Genomic DNA, 12,392 nt, shown 5'->3' with positions numbered 1-12,392 from the left:
CTAACCAGCAAGTGTATCCAAAGACTCCATCCTTCCCCAACCAACCAGCAAGTGTATCCAAAGACCCCATCCTTCCCCAACCAACCAGTAAGTGTATCAGAAGACCTGATTCTTCCCCAACTAATAAGCAGGTCAACAGGTGTGTGGCAAGATCACTCCTCACACTGCTTTGTCTTTGAGATATAAAAACAGACACAACCATGTACCCAGAGTGAGCGCTCCCTGATTATCAGGAAGTCAGCCCATTGTGCTAACAGTGTCTCTTGCCTCAATAAACTTGTCTCTTCTACACCTTCGTTTAAATCTGGAAGATTCTTTTTCTACCTGTGTGCAGAGACCACAACACTTTAGAATAACTGTGACAACAAAACAATACAGACACAATATGTTCCATCTGGTGGTAGGGAAAACATAAACAGAAGAAAGTCTCCATGTCCTCAGTGTGTCGTTAGGGTGAGTCCCACACTGGTTCCTTCTGGGCTCTTCCTGGCCATCTCACCCCTGAGTTTGCACCCTATCTATTCAATTCCTGCAGCCCGCTGTCTTTCTAGCTCTTTCCAGGGTTTCCTTCTACTATTGCTTCTCTCCAAGGCCTCTGGGGCTGATTGGAAGGAACAAATGAATAAGATCAAGTCTCCTCCCCTTCTCCGCTAAGGCCTTGAGCTTGCTCTGTGCCTTTTTTGTCAATGCCTAATCCTGCTCCCTGACTTCTTCCCCTCACACCCCTCCACCTCTTGAAAGTGGGAGGAAAGGAGGAACCTCACAGTGTTATTGCTGCTGCTGTCGGTGCTAATAGGTTAAGTGGGTTGAAGTTTAAAATGCACCCCTTTAAACATTCTAAACTCTAGGTTAAATTGCCTTTCAAAGACCAATCTTGTTCAAGGTTCTAGTTTCTACCCACATCCATGTAATCTGTGGCTTAGTTTTCTTGTCTTTAAAATGCTGCTAAGTCAAGCTTGCCTGAGTGCTCGATTTCACACATCTGACACCATGCTTTAAGGAGGCGGGGTGTATAGATCTATGTTCTCTATGGAGGTGCTAAGGATCTAGTGAAACCAGAAAATGAGCTAATCGAAACCAAAAAAATAAAAATAAAAAATAGGTTACCGTTTTCTCCTTAAAAGAACAAACCCAAACCCACTTTTTCCATTAGTCAGGATGGGCATTACTATCAGAAGAATATATATTAAACCTATGGAAAAATGATACCTGTTTCTGAGCATCTACCATGTACCAATACTGTTTGAAATGCTTTACATGCATCATCTCCCTCAACTGCAAAAATTCTCAAAATGCATACATTATATGTTCCCTACAGTTGAGGCTATAGAAGCTCAGAGGAGTGAAGCAACTCGCCCAGTGCACACTGTTCAGAGCCAAGACTGGCTAGTAGGTTTTTCAGACTGTGAAGTGGTTGCTCTTTCCACTGAGAGAGGAAGGTGGGATCCTTATTAGCTACCTATGGATAGGCAGTGGATTAGAAAGACACTGAGGGAGGCAGGATCAGCACTGAGGAGGATGCCAGCAACTGGGAGACTGAGGCTGGAACCTGAATACAGGGCAGCACCAAGAGTTACGCCAAATAGCAGCTTCACCTGGAGCTTCCATTTGCATATAAAGATGACTTTGTGAGCTCAGTTCCAAAACTAAAAGGAAACTCAAAGGCCAGTATGGACCAATAGCTCAAAGACCCCTGGCTTAGGCTATTCCACTACCTTAAATGAGTCTTCTCTGGTTGCCTGTGCAGTGCAACCGATAATAGAAAATTATAATATTTAAAATGTTATTATTAATATCATTATTAATACAATATTATTGTGAATGTCATGTAGTAAGCTCCTACTATGTGGCAGGCACTAGACTAGGCACTCGAATTATTTTATTATTATTATTATCATTATGATTGTTATTATTATAATAAAGTCAATATCATGACCCCTTTGGGGGATTAGAAATTTGAATTACTTTGTCCAATTACTTAGTAAGTAGGAGAAAAAGGATTTAACCAGAAAGTTCTGAGGAATACATTATATGAAACTGCAGGTATAAAGAACTAAACAACTTGAATAACTGAAAACAATGCCAACAAAAGCTATGGAAACCTTTGCTTTACTACTCCTAAAAGGGGGAAAAATAATTTAGTGATGATAAAGAACAACAAAGGTTCATACCTAGTGAAGAGTCTTCAGCATAGCAGTTACAACTCTATGATTCTCTGATTTTCTGAGTCTAAAGCAATTAGCTCCAGCTCCCTGTATGCAACAATCTAAACTCTTTCTATTCCCTCATACCCATAAATGGGACAGAGTATGAGAGAAGGGAAAGAATGCAATCTTATTGGTATCACCATTACTAAAGTGGACTCCAAAGCACACTGCCACCATTATTGAAAAGTTACCACCACTGCCCACCTCTATCTCTGTGTATGGACTGGCAAGGTTCTGCTTATTCCTAAAACTCACCTTAGAGGTCAGTTTCTCAGGGAAGTCACTTCCTCAAGGACATCAACCATTTCACTCTACTCCTTTCTAGACCCATTATCAATGGTATCACAGCACCTGGAGCTCACCTGCCATGGTTCCCTCCATACTGTTTTCACTGTATGTTCTCTTCTGGGGACTCCGACCTCCTTGAGGCAGGAACTGCCTTTGAACTCAGCATCTTGGTGTATGGTACATGGCTCACTAATCAGTGAGTAAAGGAATGAAATAATAAAATCTTTATTAGGACTCAAACTTGGTTTCCCTGTTAATCCAGAACTCTGTGGAAACAAACCCACATCCTTGCTTTTAAACTGTCTGTAATGGATGCACCATAAATAATGTGAAATTATGTGTGCATTCACTAGGAAAAAATTACAACCCAGAGGCCTCCACAAACTTTCTAATCAAGAATATATACTGCAAAGGTTATCAGCTGGCATTACATCAGACAGGCTGTAGTCCAGAAGCAAATATGGTAGCAGTAGCTGGAATCAATTCAAAGGCTTTATTATTTAGTAAAGTGAATGTCATGTTTTTAATTGGTGAAATTGGTAGTTTGATAATTATTAAGACAAATGCTAGGATGGGCTCCCACTGGTGAAATGTAGGAATTTGCTAAAGTATTTTAGAGATTCTCCCTACTCTGGCATGTGCAGGACCTAAAAATTCAGCAAGGCTTGCAGGCTGTGACTCTTCAGAATGGTGCATCCATGTTGAGTCCTTGTTGGCTGGTGTTGACTTCAAGTGTCAAAGAACCCTCCCTGCCTCTGGAAAGTCACCATGTTTGCCTTGGGAGCTACATTTTATTCAAAATTCTGTTTACAGAAACTGAAAAGACAAAGAGCTAGAACTTCAACTTTAGAAAACACATGTATGAACTCTTCTGTGCCAGCTTTCTAACGATATATTTGTTTTTTAAAAAATGTTTATGTGTATGGAAGAATCTTGTCTGAGATTATCTTTGAGAATAACCTGGTAGCAAGGTTATGAGGAAGCAGCTAAAATTCTCCCACCTCAAACTCTTTGAACCTACTACTTTTAACCAAAAAGAATCCAAGATGTGTGTTTAACCCAACTGGCTCAGGTCAATTTCTAACACATGACCTTAGCATCTTGCTATAACTATCTGAGACAATTTGCACATATGAAGTAAGATTTCTGGAAAGAGAAATAAATGTTTATCTAAAGTACATGGAAACAAATTAGTGCCTCCACTGAAAATTTCCAGATTGTTTTAAACAAAATCCAGTCTGTCGGTTGAGGATTTTTGCACTTTCTAATGCAAAGCTCCTTTTGCCTTTATGAGCAACAGATTCAGGACAGCATAAATGGACTTCCTTCTAAAATCTGGTCCCTTATTACATACGTGGCCTTTTACTTCTTATTGTTTTACAAAAGTGCTTTCAAAAGTGTCACAGGCTGACCTCCCCCACACACACACAAAAAAATGACTTTTGTGGTTATATGGTCAAACTTTCAGATGTAGTTAATAGAATCCACACTAGCTAATTTGAGCAGAAGGAGTTTTACAGAAACAGTGTTATATAACTGAATGCTAAGTGCTAAATGCAGCCAGGAAAAGTTTTCTAGCTATACTGTTAAGAGTGGCTCACAGGACTCCAGTGAGTGTTTCTCAGACTTTAATATGCATGCTAATCTTCTGGGATCCAGTTAATTCAGATTCTCATTCTACAGGTCTAGTGCTATTCTCACAAGCCTGAGCTATTGCTTTTCTCATAAGTTCTCTGGTATCAGTGCTAGCCTGTGAGTTGCAGTTTAAATAGTGAGACTATATGTAGCAGAATGCTCACTGATACTGCTTTCACCAGCCACGGGGCAGTCATGATGCTAAAACTGGCCATTAGAGCTTCTGCCTCAACTCCTCCCCCCAAGAAACCAAACATCTTTCCATTTTCCCTTTCCAGAAGATTCAGTCATCCTGGGCTGCCTTCTCTCCTTTGCCTCTTCCTCCTTCTAAAACATGTTTAAGTACGTTTGCTTGGTGTAACCCAAGTTAAATACTGGGTTTGAGGATTTCCAGCTAGTGTAGGAACACAGCCTAGTAAGGGGCTGACATGGCTGTTGAGTGAAACAATTGGTCCTATTTTCTAAAAATGCTGATAATATTGACATGAAGAATAATGATAATGGATAACATCTATTTTAAGCTAACTATATAGCAGACATGATGACTGTTTTACTTGTAGTATCTTTTTGAATCCCTACAAAAACTCTGTGAAGTAGGAATTATTATTATCCATTTACAGGTTAGGAAACTCAAAGACAGAGTTCTTAGCAGACTTGCCCAAGGCCACAAAGATAATTAGTGATAGAGAATTTGCTCACAAGTGGTCAAACACCAAAGCCCGCATTCCATATCAATCCACACAGCCTTAGATAGGACTGGAAACTCATGTTCCCATGTTATAGATGGCATGATATAGTATACTTAAAATTCTCAGATAAACTCTACAGTAAAGAAACCTGTCTAACCTTGCTCAACCTAGTGTATCCCAAACACATCTGGACACGGAAATTTTCATTTTGTTAAATGATATTTTTCAACATTGGAGACATTTGAAAATGTGTCACAAAACAAAGTTTAGAAATGTAGTTTAAACAATTCTTTGACTTCGGACAGATCATAGTTTAGGATTTTAAGCCAGATGGAACTTGCTCTGCCACCTCCTTCTCTTCTGAAAGGGTGGGTCTCAAATTTTGCTGTGCATTAGAACCACCTAGATTTCAGAATCCATGCATCTGAAGACTTTTTCTTCCTAACAAGTTCGCAGGAGATGCTTTGACTGGAGGCCTAGGCATTGGGCAAGTCATTGTTCATCCCTGAACTCTGTGCCTTATTTGAAAAATGGGAATGATAATGTATACTTCATAAGGTCCTTCATTCACTCAGGTATTTAGGAGTCTTTGCCATGTGCAAGATATGGTACATAGTGTGGGGACAGAGTGATAACTCAAATAGAAAAGGTCCCTGAGATCACGAGCTTCCAGCCTGGTTGTGTGTGAGGTCTGTATAGTCATGCTTGGCTCCTCTAAGAACTCTGTCTTAATTCTTCTTAATTCTTTTTTTTTTTTTTATTTAGAGGAGCTCTTTCAGTATTTCTTTTTAAAAGGGTTTAATATTTCTGTACTCTTTCAGTCTTTGTTGGGGAAATTAATTGACAGATCATGGTATATCAACAATAACAAATTAAAAAAAAAAATACCTGCATGGCTCATAGGAGGTATCTACTGAGCATTTATTCCCTTGTTGGCTTCTCCTTCACTCACCTCCAAATAAGCCTACCCATTCCTACATTTATATCCACAGACATCCCCTATTCCACGCTTTTCCCCCAATCCAATCCTATTAATTCTTTAATTCACAATTCAGAACCCACCTCCTTACTGAAAGCTTGCTTAAGTACCCCATTCCATGATTACTTTTCATTATATTAACTTCTGTAACACCATGTGGAACTTTAAATACAAGCATTATTTTCTATTAGTGTACAGACACAGATACAGACACATAGATACTCCCAAGCAGATCATAAAAATCAAAGGGACATTATGCCTTACCCATGTTTCCAAATATGGATGTAGTACCTTCTATGTGCAAGATACCAAGGACTTTTATTTTGCCTCCCTCAAAGTGCATTCGTCATAATGAATGCTCAGAAAACTAGAACTGAATACTTGATTAATTTCATTAAATCCATTGAGCCTCTATTATTTGGTGCCTGATACGGAGAGGGAATTGAAGAAAAACTGCTTGGTTTGACATAGGGTAGATAACGGCAAAGGGTAGGAAATGGGATGATGAGAAGTGAGTCTGAATTGATAGGCAAGTATTAGATCAGGCAAGCTTTTACCTCCTGTGTGAAGAAATGTAGACTTTGTTACCAGGAACACCATGGCAATATAAGTACAGACATTCAGTGTACACTAATGGTGACTCTCTAATGCTACAAATTCTAAAATTCTGAACAACTACACAATTTTTTGAGGTCCAGCAAGATTTTCTTAGGAACAAACTAGGCTTCAAAACATACTTCAAACATTTTTCTGATAAATGAATGGATATGGAGAAAGAGTATTATTAGATTTTGCTTTATGTTTCCAAGGCCCCAGAATTCTAAGGCTGGGAGTTATCCTCTTGAGTAACCAACTTCCCATTTCCCAATTAACAAGTGGAAGCACAAAGAGGGAGAAACTTGTCTGAGGTCACACAGGGTGACAAGTAGAACTAGGTCTAGTCCCTGAGTTTCTTCCCCTCCCCAGACTGAGACTTAGATAAAATCTCTACACTCCATTCAAGGACCTCCTGTAGCATGGCCACACTGCATTGCTGAGACCTGTTTTCCAGAACCAACTGCCTTTCACAGACTGCTTTTTACACAAATTCCCATTTCCAATAATTTTCATTAAAAAATTGGAATTGCATTGCTCGGGGGGGGGGGAATTCCAGTTTAAAAACAACATGAAATTGTTCTTAACTTTCTGATTAAAATCACCTATTACCACTCTTTGGGACAAGTCAACATCGGAAAAAAAATTTACTAATACTTTTGGACTGTGTTCACAGGGGAGGGGGTTTGGGGAATTGGAGGTGAGGTGGGGAGGAGGGATTAATCACACAGGAAAGGAATCACACATTATCCCTGCACAGTGGCTAGGATTGGGGTACCCCATAGTTACAAGTCCACAGGAAATACAAGGAGGCTGTCTGCCTGAACTAAACTCCTGCATGGAAAAATTTCTCTGCTTCCGCATTTGGCTTTTCCCATTCTGTAGTATTCGAGTGGACTTGGGAAAATGTCTTATACCACAGTAGTTGGAAACAAACCGTTAGAATGGGCACAGACTATAAACTACTGAAGAGCACTGAGAAGGGCGTTAGGAAACCTGTGGGTATCCATCAGTGTTACAGGAAACCACCTCCATTTCCCAGCAAGCCAACCATAGTTGGTCCTCATTATTTATGGATTCCGTATTTGTGAATTTCCCAGCTTGCTAAAATTTATTTGTAATCCCCCAAATCGATACTTGGAACACTTTCACAGTCATGCACAAGGTGGAGAAAGATTTAAGAATCTCATCACACACGTCCCCAGTTGAATTTGAACAAGGATATGCTCTGGCTTCTTGTTTCAGGTCTTGATCTATAAACAAGTGTCCTTCTTGTGCTCTAAGACTGCCATGTTTTTCATATTTTTGTGCTCCTGTTGGTGATTTGGTTGTTTAAAATACCCTCCAAACATAGTGCTGACATGTTGTCTTGTGTTTCTAAGTATAACAAGGTTGTGATGGGAAAACATGTGTGTTAGACAAACCTTATTCAGGCATGACTTATAGTACTCTTGGGCATAACCTCAATATTAATGATTCAGTGATATATATTAAATAAGGTGTCTTTAAACAGCAACTCACATAAAACAGGATTATGAATTGATTGGTCGACAAAGGTGTTGCACATGGAGGCTCACAGGAGCATAACGTTGTATTTCCTCTGGGAGCAACGGTTTAGTATTTGCTAATTTGGTGTTCGTGGTGACTTTATAGAACATAACTCCACAAATAACAAGAATTAGCTGTAATTCACTGACAGCTTAAAAATTCCATTCTAGAAAGACTTTATATAAATCAGTGCAACCCCTCCCCAGAGGCACTTCCCATTTCCTTTCTCAGTGGTTTTCTCCCTGGCACTAATCACCTTCTAAAATAGTATGTGTTTTATTGTTTATTTATTTTTTACCTCTCCTAGAAATCAGCTCTATGAAGGCAGGAATATTTGTCTGTTACTCTAAGATGGGCACTTAGAGTAGTAAATAGTACAGAGTGAATGAGTGAATAAATGGATGAATGAATGGCAATACACTTATCAAGGCCTCTGAGAGGAAAATCAGTAAGCCTTGTGTCGCTTCCTGGATCTGTTAATATCTTGGTGATTACACTACTTCAGCCAAAATGTATACCTTCTTTAAGCTTCATTCATAAAATAAAAGGGTGGATTTTAAGCATTTTGTGGGTTATGTTCTGCTTTGAAGATATGAGAAGAGCTATGGATACTCTACCAAGCAAAAATGAACATTCAGATTTATACACAACATTTTACCCACATTTTCAGGCGGTTGACAGAATGCCATCTATGGTTTGCAGACCTCAGTTTGAGTAATGGCAGCGTTGCGCTAGAATGAATCTCTAAGTTATCCTCTAACTCTTAATTTCTATTTTTCAATCCATCCCCTAAGGAAAAAAAAGTCCTGAGAACTTACTACATATATAGCACTGGGCCAGGTGATGTAGGGAAAGCATATAAGAGGTAAAATAAAAATGAGTCAATTTTTTTTAGGCCCAGTGGTATGGCAAAAGAAGAGGGATAGTCAAATATAGAAGAAAAGAATTTTAGGTGGGGCATATACCAGGCAAAGGCGCAGGTATGAAAAATATAGGAGGTAGTTGGGGAATGAATAGTTCTGTTTTCTATTTGGAAACCCCTGGGCTTAACCACACATGTAGGTCAGGAGAGAAATACTCTTATTTTGTTAGCAAAGGCACAAAAAGACTGAAGCTATAGTGAATCCTTTTGTTCCATTTCCACCACTTTAGCAGCCAATGTCCAGACCCTAGTGGCCAAGAATTGCTTGGTTTTCTTCTTTCCACCCCTATCATTCATTATGCATACACTAAGAACCTAGACCTTATCAAATACTTTCACATAGGTTGTCTCATTCCTTTATTGCTTTTTCAGATGAGGAATTTGAGGCTCAAAGGATACATTTATTGGTAAAGCCAATGTTAAGAAACCATGACTTATAACTCCAAATCCATGTTCTTTCCTCTGCAATATTCTGGTTTTGCCTAGGCATGTCTATCCTTAATTGTAGTTGGATTGAATTTGAAATATATTGGAAGGATACAGAGATAGGGATATAGCTGGAAGGAATTTGGAAAGAGGTTATGGACATATGTCAGAAAGTTAAACCAAGTTAAGACTATATACCAAGGAGAATGGAAATGGAGTTTACATCCTACCGCAGGCGATACTATACCAGCATTGCTATACCCATATCATATAAACATCTCCTTATAAAATATTTAATTACAATATTAAAACAATAAATATTATCTTTATTTTATAGATATGGAGATGGGAGCCAAGAGACAAATGACTCTTTTGAGTTCTTAGAGCTAGTCAGGAAAAGACCCAGACTTTGGACCCCAGGATAAATGACTCCACAAGCTGGCCTTTTTCCCACAATGTAACACTGTTCTTTTTTTTTTTTTTTCTAGTTTGAACTTAGTCTCTGTTGTGAAGACAGAACCCTCCAGATGAGCATTCCATTCTGCACCTAGGAAAGTCTTAATAGGTTTAGATGGGGCCAATTGATTTCAAATAGTACTTCTGAGTAGACACCTCCACAACTCCCAATTTCCACTGTGTTTTATGGAAATCTTCTGATTCCATGCATCTTCCCCCCTGCTTTTATATGAAGACATCTGGCTTTCCAAGTGGAATTCCTTTTCCGCCAGTCAGTGAACCTTGATTGGACAGGAAATTAAGTTCCTTCCCTCTAGTTTGTACACTTGCCAGCTGTCCCCTCCATTTTTCCATTACAGCCCAGAGGATATGCAAACACAGACCTTGTATGGACTAGTCAGTGAAAAACAGCAATGCTTCCTGTTGGCTGAACCTGAAGAACATACATGAAGCATAGCTGTCAGGTCCTATAGCCATTATCTTCCACACATCCTATTCTCTGGTTCCAGTCAACTAATTTGTATTTCCACATTCAGATCACCCATAAGTACCACCTTGTTGCTTTGCTCATACTATCTCACTTCATCTGTGACTCCTAACCTCAAGTCCTATTGTCCAAAGCTTTCTTATCTTAAAAACAAACAAACAAACAAAAAACCTTGAAAGCCACTTCCTTCAAGAAGTCTTCATGGATCTCCTCCAATGGATATTAATCTCAGCCTTTTTGATCATCTTCACCTGTATACCTCTTATTGGTACCTTATATTATATTATCACAATTAATAAAAGTGTATCTTCTCCTCTAACTACTTGACCACTTGGTTTTCTTATGGCAGGAGCTATATGGGATTAATATTTGATTCCCTGCAACAGAGTGTCTTAAATATATTAGTTAAATGCCTTGCCAAAAAGGATTATTTCCATCATGATATCTCTAATTTAACAAGCACTTATTTTGAATCAAGTATTTTTCATGCATTATTTCTATTTCTTACAATAATCCCACAGGGTATTTTTCTTCATCCTCATCATTCAAGGAAACCAAGACTCAATTAGCCAGTAATTGCAGGAAAAAGAATTCAGCTTGAGTCTATGCTTCCAAAGCCCTTTGTTCTTGACATTACAGTTTGATGCTATTGAAAAAATAAATTTTGAATAAGCGAGCCATTTCTTGCATTCATGGAAGTCTCTCACACTCCTACCATCTGAAAAAAAAAAAATAAGATGACAGGAAACCTCCCTGAGTACCTCTAATAGTTGTCAAGGAATCCCTATACAAAATCATTTATTTTGAGAAACACTGCAGTGTAGTGATTATGAACACAAATTTTGGAGTCAGTTTGCCTTGGACTGAATGCTGACTCTATCTAATAGCTGGGTGCTCTTGGGAAATTACTTAACTTCTCTGTGTCTCAGGTCTTCATTTGTAAAATGGGTATCATCATCATCATTGTCACCATAATCATCATCATCCCTATTCCTGCATCCAAAGGTTTGTTGTGAGAATTAAATGAGTTATATGAATAAGGCACTTAGGAATGTGCTCAAAAGCTTAGTTCAGTTATTACTGGGCCAGCAGTTGTAAACTGTTGGCTTGTAGGAAGGATCCAATCTTCAGATTGTTTTTAAATGTAATTGCTCCACAGAGTATATTTTGAAGCAGTATTTGATGGCTAACATTTAAAATACTTTAGATCACACACACACAAATGCCAATTCCTGGTTTCTCTTGGAAAATCAGAAGATCTAGTAACTCTGAACACCTCTTCCTGCCTGGCCATGGTCCATCAGTCCATGAGTAACAACTGCCCTATTTAAAAAGGCTTGCACTCCCCAGTGCATCATCAGGGTCCTTATGTTACCTTATGTTCAGACACCTCTTTCACCTGTGTTTTGTGCTCCCTAGCTAGTGATTGCTGTGTTATGCCCATTCTAAGAATGTTTTGAACTGTTATCTAATCTACCACACGCTTCAGTGAATTATCAAATTTTCCAGCCCAAACACAATTTTAAACAGCAAACTAGGTAAGTATTCATATCCTCTGGCTGAAAGAAAAATGGGTATTGGAATAGAAAGAGCTAATAATCAAGAGAAAGAAAAACGCAACAGCAGACATAACACTTCATCACGAAAAGCATCACATTCAAAATCACACTCAAAATGTAGCATCACAATGAAATATCAAGTTACATTCAATCTTGCTTATAAAGTTGATCCTTCCCCCATCTCCTACTATAACACCACTCTCAAATAGTATAGCTCGTTAGATTTATCTGAAACTTTTCATCATACCCTCTATACAGCACCAGAAGGAATTTCTTATTCCCTTGTCTCACAGGGCACAGTTTGAGAAATTTTATTCTCACCCTCATTACAGCCTTCTCCACCAGACCATGCATCTGGACCACAGGGGCACCATAGCATTTGCTTGTGGACCGCATAGGGCCAAGCAAAGTAGTTTGGACTTATTTGAAAAGTGTGTATTTGAGTGAATTTTACTTAAAAAATACACTTCCTAGACAGCTTAGGCAGAGGGTATAAAATATAATTTTTCACAAATACTTCAATCAAAAAAATTCAAAATATATTAGGCATATATGTAGGTCAACTCCCATTAGAAAAATTCCTTTATGTTATTTTGCCCTTA

The sequence above is a fragment of the Sus scrofa genome, chromosome 6, assembly GCF_054392235.1.
Source record: "Sus scrofa isolate SSC_HxYL_T2T_F1_AM1 chromosome 6, Sscrofa_HxYL_maternal_Yorkshire_Landrace_v2.0, whole genome shotgun sequence".
Taxonomy (NCBI): Eukaryota; Metazoa; Chordata; class Mammalia; order Artiodactyla; family Suidae; genus Sus; species Sus scrofa.
This window is presented reverse-complemented; position numbering follows the sequence as displayed.